This window comes from Dipodomys merriami, unplaced genomic scaffold (genome assembly GCF_024711535.1).
Source record: "Dipodomys merriami isolate MVZ:Mamm:240054 unplaced genomic scaffold, mDipMer1.0.p SCAF_213, whole genome shotgun sequence".
Lineage (NCBI taxonomy): Eukaryota > Metazoa > Chordata > Mammalia > Rodentia > Heteromyidae > Dipodomys > Dipodomys merriami.
Window position 1 is genome coordinate 1,354,837 of NW_027203527.1, and position 12,975 is coordinate 1,367,811.

Genomic DNA, 12,975 nt, shown 5'->3' on the forward strand with positions numbered 1-12,975 from the left:
GTTACAAGAAAACTTGAAATGCCCTAAAATTTTTAGTTCATACATAAAAGGGATTTGATAGATATTTTTCAAAATGTAACCTCAACTCAATAGTACATGATGTTACAGAGAAGTTGTAAAATCTGAAAGAAACTTTTCCATGCTATTATAAAAATAAATCTTTATAAAACATGGTAAAGGAAAGGTTAAATTTTCTTTCTAGTCTTTGTAGAAAAATGATGTTACAAAATCATCATCATATGAAGAGTATGGTTAAAAGATGAGGCAAACTAAGCAATGTGGTGAGGAAAAGGGACTTTTATAGCTAATTATCTCCTATTTTCTGAGTTTTTATAATGCGTGTATATTTTTCAGATTTTGTAACTTAGAATTTGTTCAGGTATCTTCTTGCATTCTAAATATTTTTCACATTTTACATAATTGTACATTATTTAAAATACCTGCTTTTAAAAAAAGATCCAAACATTTCCTTAATTTTTCATGTCCTATGAACTCTGGATTTACCTGAGAACCACCATGCTTCTGCAGTAACAATTGAATGAACAATAAATTATTAACATTTCTCCATTGGCATCATTTATATCGTCATTTTATTCTTTCAATCATATCTTAACACGCAGATCTTACGTTTAGTAAAGTTCTACCCTGTGCTATTTAATAATTAAATACTAGTATGCACCCTAGATACTTTCCTTTACAGTTCCCATTTATTTTGCCCCTTTTATATGTCTATCAAATTTATATACTCCAATTAATGTTCATTAAATAGAACAACAAATATATGCCCCAAATGTTGCCCCGTAAAAACATAAGAAAGCTCTTGTTTCCCAATGCCTGTGCACATGATTAAACAATGGATAGACACTGATTTTTTATTAAGAGTCATACATCATATGTCTCACACATTTTCCTACAAACAGAAACCTACTAAAACACAGGACATTGTGACTGAAGAGTGTGAATGGACATTAATATTACACTGAACAAGACAAAAACATTTCTTGTCCCATCATTGCAAACAGAAAATATCTTAGAACAGGAATGTGGCAGATACTGCAGAACATCCACCAGTGTTTATTCTCCTCTCCTGCCAACAAAGGATCCTAATTTTGAATAGAGTGACAATGTGACAAACTAGGTTTCCCAGGTTGTGTTGAAGCGAGCAGGGACAGAGATCTGGCAGGTGCAGATTGCTGTGTGCCCAGGAACATGCTGAGAATGGGCAAATCAGGCTGGCCCTCACTGTTTCCCTTTCCTTCATTTCAGCCTAGAATTCAGGAATGATGGAGTGGGACAGGAAGTCATCAACAAAAATGAAATGTAAATGTCATGTGATCATGGCTATGATGGTGCTGTGGAAGCTGACCCTCCTTCACTAGACTGCTTGCCTCTGGTCTTCTTGTTAGGTTTCCAATGAAAATCCTCCATTAAGCTAGGTGTAGTGCCATTCTGCATGCACCTATACACTAACTCCAGTCTGATATACGAGATATTTACATTTCATTTTTTATTCTCTTTTGGAATAGTGATATAAACTAAGATATTTAGAGCAAGGAAGAGTGATGGTAAGTGGGGGAAATAAACAAGGGGAAGATAGGTTGAAAGCTGAGGCAATAAAGCAGATAAAATGAATAAAACATAAAGCCGGTAAAGCTGGGAGTGAAAAGTGGTATCTGTTTCAACTAGACAACTAGATTAAAGAATCCAGGCCATTGTGGCCTGACTCAGCTCACTATTCATTCAGCAAATATTAACTAAGCATATACTATGTGCCAGACACTATTTAAGGCCATGGAAATAAAATTAGCTTCTTGTTGTCTCACTTTTTTATCCATTAAACAAAAATACCAACAGTGCCTACTTTATGGGACTACAAGAATTAAATGAGTTACAATTTGTGAATACCGCAGCATACGACAACAAGTTATCACTCCATATATATTGACTATTATCAGTGAAAAATAATTATGTAAGAATATTAACACATACAAAACAAATTCATTTTACGCTAAGTGAAAAATATCAAGCTGTGAAACAGCACTGTCTTGTTTTATCTTGGAAAAGACTTAAAGGATATACCATAAGATATTAACAGATCATCCCAGAGAAGGGAGTTATGAGAACTTTAATGTGTTTCTTTTTTATTCTTTACATGATCAAAATTTTCACAGGAGTAGACATTCCTAGCTGAGAGAATACATTATCTTTTTACAGTAAGACTAATAAGATTGTGCCTATATTGCATAAACATCCTTTATAAGAACTATTGCACTATAAGGTCATGAGGCTGGACCACATGTGATGGATGGGGCGTCCTCCTACAGGAGTGGGCATTCTTACTGTCAGTCATACTGAGGAGTATCCATGTAGTCACCCTATTTAGGGTTTCCATGATTGATGGAGAAGAGGAAATGGATATTGACAGATTCTTATTCTCTGCCATAGTCAAAAAGAAGTCACTGATAACTTGAACAAATTGAAGGCCTAAGCAGGGCTGCCTTTAACATACTTGAGTGAACTGAAAATAAAGAGCATGGTAATAATGAAAATACTTATAAAACAAGGATGAAGAGAGATAAAGGAGGCTGGAACTGAACACAGCATAAAAATGAGATAGATACATAATATGTGTAGAAAGAGAATATATCCCCACCAAAAAAATCATTAGGGTAACAAATATTTTCTGTCCTTAAAGTCTCTACACTTGTAAAAATTAAAGGAAAGGTTGAGTCTGTGTTTCAAAAGATCATGAACAGATGCTAGATGGAAGAGTCTGATTGTTTTCTTTTAAGTAAGATTGCAGAATGGAAGAATTGGGGGTAAAAAGAACACCATTATGGACCTGGAAAACAATAAGCTAAATATAGAAAGGAACATGATCAAAATGGCAGAATCCCAAGTCAGTGATCTGTAATATAGCCTTGGAGCAAAAACAGACAAATAAGGAGATAAAAGACAAGGGAAAAAGCAACCTAAGGACAATAAATTGAAGGAACAAAGGAGAGCCACTGTGTAGTTTGATGTCAGAAAGCAGAGGACAAAACAAATGAATAACCTCCCCAAAATACTAGCCAGTGGACTCTGAAAGGAAGAGCAGAACTATATTCCTAAAAAGTGCATAGAGAAATTGCTTAAAATTAAACATTTCTCCCTGATTAACAAAAGACAACAGGCTGGACACTGGTGACTCACACTTAGGAAAGTCCATGAGACTCTTATCTCCAATTAACCACCAAAAAGCCAGAAGCAGAGCTGTGGCTCAAGTAGTAGAGTGCTAGCCTTGAGCAAAAACAGCTCGGGGACAGCTAGCCAGGTCCACTCTAATCCATCACAATTCAGCTTTATGGCTTATAGTAAAAGACTAGTTACTTACCCCTACCCAAAAGATGACCAGTAAAGACACTAATATTATTAGTGCAATCTTGTATCAATTCACAGTTTGAAGCCCAAAAGAATAATTTTTTTTAAACTATGGTTAATAATAGTACAGTTCATTTTGTAGCTAGGTATAGGTAATATATTTATTTTTAATAATCATAAGTACTTTACAAAGACTAACTACAACAATGAAACAGAAAATATGCTTAGGGTAAACTTAAGATAAACAATTTAAGGTGGGAGGGAAGGGATGGTAGGGGGAAGACGAAGGAGGAGGCAACAATGCTGGATAAGAAATGTACTCATTACCTTGCTCATGTAACTGTAACCTCTCTCTCAATAAAAAAAACTTAATTAAAAAAACAAAAACAATTTAAGTCATTATGAAGACATTCTCAATTCAACTGAGAGACAATAAAAGGTTGTTTTAATGCTCGCTGGACACTACATGGAAAATGAACTGGAAATGTTGTGGGTGGAGATGGGAGGGAAAAAACAGGAGGGAGCCATGGAAGGAAGACATGGTTCAAAAATAATTGTACTCATTCCTCATTACCTGATTCATGTAACTGTCACCCCTCTGCATAGCAACTCTACAATCATAATACAAAAAGAAAGAAAAGAAAACCTGTATTGGGTTGTGGATTTAGCTCAGTGGAAGAGCATTTGCCTAGCAAGTGCAAGGCCCTCAATTTGGTCCCCAGATCTGGGAGAAGAAAAAAAAAACATTAAAAAAGGAAAGCCTTATTTGTTTGTCTATATGTCTTTGGGAGTATAAGGGGAGGCACAGAAATGGAGGGAAAATTGGTGAACAAATGCATCTGTGGTACTCACTGGACACTATGTTAAAAATGAACTATACAATTTGTGGGTGGGGATGAGAGGGAAAAACTGAGAGAGAAGGGGTGATATTGTCCTAAAGGAAAAATACTCTTTATAACTGTACTCTTTATAACAAATACTCTGTATAACTGTAGCCCCTCTGTTTATAACATTTTCAAATAAAAAATAATAAAAATATTAACAAAAAACTATCTTGGTCATGGATAAGATACAACTCTTGTAAAGAGATCATTTCTCTCTATTGAATTTACATATTCAATGTAATGGCAATTTTTAAGACAAAAATGCATTTTGTTAGAAATAAGAAAATGTGACAAAATGATCTTAAAAATAGACAAACAAGATATATGAGGAAAATTTGAAATGAAGAATCATCAAAAGCCATCATCTCCATGATTGAAACATTGTAACACTTCACTAATATAAATATGATTATCCCAGACTCATAAAAACCAATTAACAGAACAAGATAGACTTTAGTCTATGGAATAGGATATTCTACTATGTGTAATATAAGCACACATTGACTATATACAAGGATGTATAACCCCTTGTTTATATATAAGGATTTATTATATGATAAAAAGTGACAAGGCTCTAAATTCAAATCCCCATACCACTCAAAAAATTATATTTACTCCTCAGTAGAGAAGTCTTGTACTTTGCACAATGAATATATGCTTTTATAAAAACAAAGAATGGAGAGAATGATAGAGGTATTATATTGAAATCCATTGCATGTATGTATGAAGATGGCATAAGGAATCCCCCAAAAGCTATTGAGCAATAAGGTGTAAGAGACAGGGAAAGAAAGATCAGTATTTTAAAATATAGGAAAGAGAGATCAATGGATTAAAATTTAATATTTAAAAAAAATAATGGTACCAGTTGTTGGAATAAATTCTCTTATAAAGTTTCTATGCATTGTCTGCATTGTCTGGTCTCTACATGATTTGTAAGCTTATGGTATTGTCTTCTCTTCCCTTCATTCAGTTCCTTCAATGGAATTGTTCCATTTCATTTTTTGAAGTTAAAAATGAAAGATAATAAATTCAAACCAAAAGTGCCTTTCTTAAAACAGAATTCTACAAGGCTTTGCCTGTTTCCTGCAAGAGAATTTTGATTCTTACAGTCAGAAACATCCAGTTGAAGTATGTATTATATGACACTACCTACATAGATTATTTAACTTGACCTTTTCAGGCCCAATAAAGCTTCATCACAATAACTGAACCCAAACTCTACAGTTTGTTTTTGTTGGTTGTGGGGCCTGAATTCTGGGACTGGGCACTGTCCTTCAGCTCTTCAGTTCAAGGCTTGCGCTCTACCACTTGAGCCACAGTGCCACTTCCGGCCTTTTCTGCTTATATGGTGCTGAGGAATTGAACCCAGGGCCTCATGTATGCAAGGCAAGCACCCTACCACTGAGCCACCTTGCCAGCCCCACCAAACTACAGTTTAATCCGTGGGTTTTTATTGTTTTGTGGGTTTTGTTTTGGTCAGGTCATGGGGCTTGTACTCAGGCTATGGGTGCTGTCCCTTAGCTTTTTCATTCGAGGCTCATGCTCTACCATTTTGAGCCACAGCACCACTTTCAGTTACTGTCCCACCAGGGCTGGTTTTGAACCAAAATCCTCAGATGTGAGCCTCCTGAGTAGCTAGAATTATAGGAGTGAGCCACCCACACCTGGCTAATCAGTGAGTTTTAAGTGCTGGTCTGTATGTTATTGAGGAGCTGGCTCAAAAGAGTCAGCTGGAATAGGCTGAGACAGGAGAATTCAGCCAACCTGATCTATATTGTAAAACCCTGTCTCAATCAATCAATTAATTAATCACCTAGAAAATATTTTTGGTTTTTTTGTTGTTGTTGTTTGTCTTTCAAGCTCCACACACCTCCTATTTTCCTTAGTCTGGCTTCTCTCCCTAGCTTTTGTTTTCTGTAGCCCCTCATCCCCTAGAAACTGTTTTTAAATAATAGATTTTTTTTGAAAATTCCCTTTAAAGTTCACAATGTTGTGCCACTATTTTCACAATCAATTGTAAGACAGTTTTCCCATGCCATAAAGAAACCAAACCATTATCAGTCAGTTCCATTTCTTAAAGATATGACATCTGTATTAAATTTACCTACACATAATAGAGTAATTTGTGCAAATCTTTTTTGAGGCCTCTCATTAACTCTTTTCTTGTTTACCAGTCCCAGGGTTTGAATTCAGGGCCTTTGATTTGTGGACAGGAATTCTACTACTTGAGCCATATCTTTTTTTAATTGGCACTATATATATACATATATATATTATTTGAGTATGTATGATACCTCAATAAACGTTCATCTTGTATGGTGTTCAAGCCAGAGTATTCTTCTCTATATCTAAAAGTGTTTATCCAATTCCTGCAATAAAAAAAACAATTAAAATCCTGATCCTTCCTTCTAACTTTTCTTTCTTTCTTTCTCTAGTTTCTTTTCTGTTTGAAGGTGCTGAGGATTAAATTCAGGATCTCCTGCTTGCTAGGCAGGTACTCTACCATTAGAACTATGCTTCTAGCCCTCTTCTAATTTTTTTTGAAATATACAGTACATTATACTTACTTATAATCATCTTACTGTACAATAGTATACTAAGCGCTCATAGGAACAAATTATAAGCAAATATCTAAGTACAATTTAGTACTTGTTGACCAACATTTATGTGCTCCTTCTTTCCCACTATGTTTCCCAGCCTGTAGTAACCACTATTCTACCCTCAACTTCTATGAGATCAACTTTTTTAGATTCTAAGTCAAAAATATCCAAGTCAAAAATAGCAATGTGGGCTGGGTGTTGATGGCTCACACCTTGTAATCCTAGCTACTCAAAAGGCTACGATCTGTGGATCATGGTTCAGAACCAACCTGGACAAGAAAGTCAATTGAGACTCTCCAATTAAACACTAAAAAGCCAGATGTAGAGCTGTGGCTCCAGTGGTAGAGTGCTAGCCTCAAAATCAGTGCCCAGGCCCTGAGTTCAAGCCATAGGACAGCATGCACTCATAAACACACACACACACACACACACACACACACACACACACACACACACACATACACCCACTTACACCCATGTGGCTTTTATGAGTTCCAGTCTTTTCCGATCTATCCATGTCTCTCACTGAGGCAATCTATAGGGCAAGAGAAAAACCAGGAATCTTATTATCTTGAACAGAGGCCCCTGTATTCTTTTGACACTGGAAACAGATACTTACTGCATGTGAAAAACACACTGAATGTATCAGTCCATACTTCAAAAAGCCGACAAATACCTAATGTGAAGAGTCAGCAGAGAAGGAAAAAACGTGCAGCAAAACCATAATGTAATTATACCACTCAGAAACAGGATGCCCTGAGAAGGTGATGTCAGATAACAAGAGGGAGCAAAGCTGAAAGATTTTTCCTCTTGATTCTATTTTAATATTAACCTTCTATATAATTAGTATTAATGTACTTTGTGATTGATTCATAATTACATATCCCCCAAAGAGACCAAAGAACTGGGCCTAAAATTAAGTCCTGTGAAATTGTAGTCGTGAGTAGAAGAGTACACATTGACCTGTGTGGCATCACCATGGTGATTATACTTGAAATTGTTCCTCCAAGGGTGACTTGGCAACCGATAGATGAAGCTCTCAATGGAAAAATAGCAACTCTTCTTCTCTGGCCCCTTTCAATAGTAATACCTTAATCCCTGGTCTCCACAGTCCTCCAAAATGCAGTTCAATGCCAGGTTTTCGGTGAGTGGGATTGGAATTGGCTTCATTGTTTAACTGTTTCTGTATTTTTGTTTCAATATTTTTCAAGTGGGATCACCCTAGAGAACTTGCACGCCAAACTGTCTGCTAAAAGCTCACCTTCATCCTTTATTTCTTCGTCACTATTCTCTAACTGAATATTGGGTTCATCATAGCCAATCTGTCAGTTCGAGGAGTAAATGGACAGTTGGTCACAAAGGAGCAAAAGCCATGCTGATAGGAATATGCAATTAGCTTATGACAAATAGTAGTTAGGCCAGGTTGCTGCATGACACTGATTGGATAAGCTCACCCTTTGTCAAGGAAAAATACCCTCCATGTACTACCAATGGAAATTAGAGAATGAAAGTGTTGCCCTGGCCCGGCATAGTATCGCAGTACATAAATTAGACTATGATGGTGAGGATGATGCTTCATTAAATTTCTGGGTGTGGCAAGAATGACAATGTGCCAAATATCCTGTTGTCAGGAGCAGAATGGACCAACAGCTTCACATGTACACCTCTGAATTCACCCCCAAATCTGCATCAAAACCATGCTTCCCCTAGATGACCCCAAGTTCTCAGTTTGTTCCTATAGGTTACAAACTCCTCTAAGTAGTGCCTTGGGCTGGAGAACTCTCCCCTGATCTGTCTGATACATTCTTAGACCTATATTGCTCACCAAAACCCATCCTACCAAGCCTTCCTTCCTTTGCCTTCTCTTTCCCAGATCTCAGATCTGTATCACAGTCTGAAAGATCTCCCCACCCACTCCCACTCTCTCTCCATTTTTCACAAGCATATTCCCCAACAATTCTTCTGCAACTCTAATCTGATATTAGAGAACTTAAATGGACACAATATTTATTTGAAATGGTCAACAGTTGAACAAAGGTTGATTTTTTTCTCCTTCTGTCTTTCCTAATTTGATCTTATAGTCTTACTTGTAATTGTTTACAAAGTTTTTTTTGTTTGGTTTTGGTTTTTGTTTTTTTTTTATTGTGAAAATACTGTACAGAGGGGTTACAATTACATGGGCAAGATAATGAGTACATTTCTTACCAAGCATTGTTGCCTCCTCTTTGTTTCCCCTTCCCATCCCTTCCCATACTCTCCTCACCTCCCCTTACCAATCCTCCCCCCTGTCCCACCAAAGTTGTAAAGTACGTTTTCGACATAACAACTTGGACATCTCGTTGTTGCAATGGGTCCACCTGTATCCCTAGTTAAACGATTTGTTTTTGCCCTTCCCCTCCACAAATTATACCAACATCAAATACAGTGAAAGCAGGGGTTATACCATGGGGGGAGGGACATACAAAGCAACATAGAAATCATCTTATAAATATGTTAGAAACAATTGCATGAAAGAAAAAAACATTTAAATACTTATCTTGGGGTTCATTCCCCTAACATCAACTTATCTGACCTTTTCTGCTTGACTCAGACATATACTAGTTATTGCAATCTTTTCCTTCTTCAAATTAATGAAAAATCATACTCTACAAGTATCAAAGACTACATACTATTCAGTAAGAATGAGATGCATCATTTATTCTTCCACTCACAAATATTGGGCCTGGCATCAGTAAGTCTATGCTAGACTCCCTTCAGGATATAATAATGAGCAAGAGAGACTTGGTCTCTGTCCTTATGCAATCCATAGTTTAAAAGATAATTTTTAGTAAATCACAATTGTAACAGGAGATAGACAGGAAATACATTAAAGTGTTAATGAGATAGGGCATAGCCTAAGAAATGTAACTTTGGCCAATAATTTAGACAAGTCTTCCCTAAGATTATTTAAGTTTGGCTCTGAAAGCTGAGTAGACACCATTGAGTTAAAAAAAATAGTTGAGCAAATATTGAATATAAACTGGTGTCATTGACTAGATAGGAAAGAAGAAAGTCCTTTGACAAGAAACAACTAGGAGTATTCGAAGAACTGAAAGGAAACCAGAATGTCTTGGAAATGGAAAGAAAAGGAGAGGAAAGTACCAAGAAAGGCTTGAGAGCTAAAAAGATGTTGTTTCCTCTAACATTTTGTTTATGCATCCCTCTGAAATAATATTGAGAAACTATATGCCTGTTGTTAATTTACATCTAAATTATCTCCTTTTAAACCTAAATAGATACAAAGAATTTGATTTCTGGAGTACTGCAAATACTGGCATTTTAAAAGAATGGAAAAGCAGGCATTGGTGGCTCACACCTGTAATCCTAGCTGTTCAGGAGGTTGAGATCCAGAAGATACGATTTGAAGCCAGCACAGACAAAAAGACTGCAAAAGTCCAGCTCAGAACTAACATGCAAAAAGGAGGGAGAGGTGCAGTTCAACTGGTGGAGAATGAGGCTCTGAGTTCAAACCCTTGTCCTGACAAAGAAAAAAGAATAAAATGTTTGCAAGAATTATCTCAAAAGGAATGGCATATTATGAATAAGTACATCTTTTAATACTCAGAAATATTCTACCATTATTGTTTCCCTTTGAATTTGTATTTTGACCCCCTCTTCCCATAGAATATCCTCATGTAAAACACCTTCACACTTGAAAATATTTTACTAATCACTTTTCATCCTCTTCAACAAAATATGTAGATATTCATAAGGCTCTCAAGAATAATACTCTAACTTCTGGATTGAATAAGTACTATAATCGTTATTAACATATAGTTTCTCAGAAGCAATATAAATCCATTTAAAATTTTAAACATAAAAAGAAAATAATTGAAATTTTTCTTTAAAAGGATGGAAGAGATTTCTCATTCATGTCTTAGTGGATGAAAACTATTTATTGCTCCAGTGAGATTGGGTTCAGTATCAACGCTAATGTTCTTTTTTGTAAGCTCTTAGAATCTGTGTTCACATATAAAAATAGATGGAATTGGAGCAAAATTTGCAATAGAAATATCCAACTCTCTGATCTTCTTCCACCTTACATGCCAAAATCACTCAATGGAACATCTTCAAATATTATTTTTGTGATCTACTCACAATTCAACTGAATTTTCCTCTGTGTCATTGAAAGCAAAGAAGCGGAAATCATCCTAAATTGTAAGGAAATCTATTACCCATCATTAGAGATATCTATTTCTCAATTTCTGGAAAAATGTATGAAAAAATGTCTAAGATTGATCAAATGACTATTAATGATACCACTTAGAGGCTTCTAAGTAAGAGAACAGGTTAGGAAAACTAAAATATTGTTAATTATGTTCAGTATTGTTCATTTGCTTTCAATGAATTCAGTTAAATCTGCAAATTGAAGTTTTAAACAATGTATATTAAAATGCTCATAACATAAACCTAATTAGAGAAGCCATTCCTCACTGCCAAACAAAATAACCAATCTGAACTCTGACTTTGCTTTTCATTTCCAATAACATGTGACAGCATCTCCCTTCCAAACTCCAATGACACAAAGATAGTAATGGAGTAGTGACAGAAAGTGTGGAGGTAGAGGAGACATGAAGTACTACCTGAGGTGTCAACTGGATATAAGGTAATAGGGACACCTTCACTCCAGGAAAAAATAGGGATTTGGGTGTCTTTACTATTAATATCTGAAAAAAGAATCTCATTCACAGTACTGAGGAAGTTAAAAAATACATATTGAAAAGTTAAAGAAGTAAATGGTTACATGTAACATTTAAGTTGTAATTACTATGGCCATCTGTTCATATTCAATTAGAATTCATTAACTAAACTGTTGTCATAGTTATAGAATTAGATCAAGTAGAAAAATCTGCTTTGACTCAATTTTTAGCAATGGAAAAGAAAAACGGATTCGAGTGAACTTGAGTAACCTTAATTGGCTACCTGAAAAGTACTCTGATGAACCTTACAGGCTAACCTAGAGCATGTATGGCTTTTCATCACGCTAAACCAGTTTAATTCACCCGCATAACAGCTTGTGTTCACACACAGTACTGTGTCAACAAAACACACCATAGTTCATGCCTTTCTAGAATCTAAATTGTTATTTTTTTAGAACTTGTTTTAACTGAAGAGATGATGCATATTCTTACCTAAGTATTCTTGCCCATATGCCTAACTATTTTTTTAATGCAGAAAACACAAAATTACAGTCTCCAAAAGTCAAAAGTGGTGTGAGCTGGTGGCTCACAATCCTGGATACTCAGGAGGTTGATATCTAAAGATTGGAGTTCAAAAAGCAGGCCAAGCAGGAAAGTCTATGAGATTTTATCTCCATTTAACCACCAAAAACCCAGAAGGAGAGCTGTGGCTCAAGTGATAGAGCACTTGCCTTGAGCAAAAAAAGGAAGGAAGGGAGGGAGGGAGGGAAGGAGGGAGGGAGGGAGGAAGGAAGGGAGGAAGGAAGGAAGGAAGGAAGGAAGGAAGGAAGGAAGGAAGGAAGGGAGGGAGGGAGGGAGGGAGGGAGGGAAAGAAAAAGGGAGAGAGAGAAAGAAAGAAAGAAAGAAAGAAAGAAAGAAAGAAAGAAAGAAAGAAAGAAAGAAAGAAAGAAAGAAAGAAAAGAAAAGAAAAGAAAAGAAAAGGAAGAAAAGGCTAAGGGGCAGCACCCAGGCCCTGAATTCAAGAACTGGCATATACATAAAAAGTGGTGACTACAGGTTAGTATAGTCAGAACAGACTTCAAAAATTCTGATAGGAACCTTAAAGAATAGGTTAAACAGTGACCGAGAATTGGAGAAAGAAGGAAATGCTTAGAGGTGCTTCAAAGATCACTGAAGAAACCAGCCAGTCTGGCACCAGGACTTGAAAGAACAGTGTAGGAAGATGATCAGATTACGAGGATCCTAAAATGGATGTATAAATACCTGGGTATTGGAGCACATAGGATCCTGTTGCATAGGATCCAGATATGAAGATTATGTTTTGTAAATAGGGAAGAGATCAGAAGAAAGCATTTCAATAAGCAGGTATCAGAGAGTGAGCTTGGGTGATGGAACCAAAGTACAGCTTAACTTTTATTATCACTTCAATACTAACTGGCTTGAGGTTCCTAG

At 36.1% G+C, this 12,975-nt stretch overlaps 1 long non-coding RNA gene across 2 annotated transcripts in view; it reads right to left on the reverse strand.

Annotated features, from left to right (window-relative positions):
• The window catches only part of LOC138834371 (uncharacterized), a 147,242-nt gene extending 136,890 nt beyond the window's left edge, over positions 1–10,352 (reverse strand). For both annotated transcript variants that reach the window (XR_011374088.1, XR_011374087.1), the window contains exons 1-2: positions 10,200–10,352; positions 6,539–6,613 (exon numbers count right to left, since the gene is read on the reverse strand). This is a non-coding gene — a long non-coding RNA (uncharacterized lncRNA). The remainder of the gene's footprint in view (positions 1–6,538; positions 6,614–10,199) is intronic.
• Between the last annotated feature and the right edge of the window lie 2,623 nt (positions 10,353–12,975).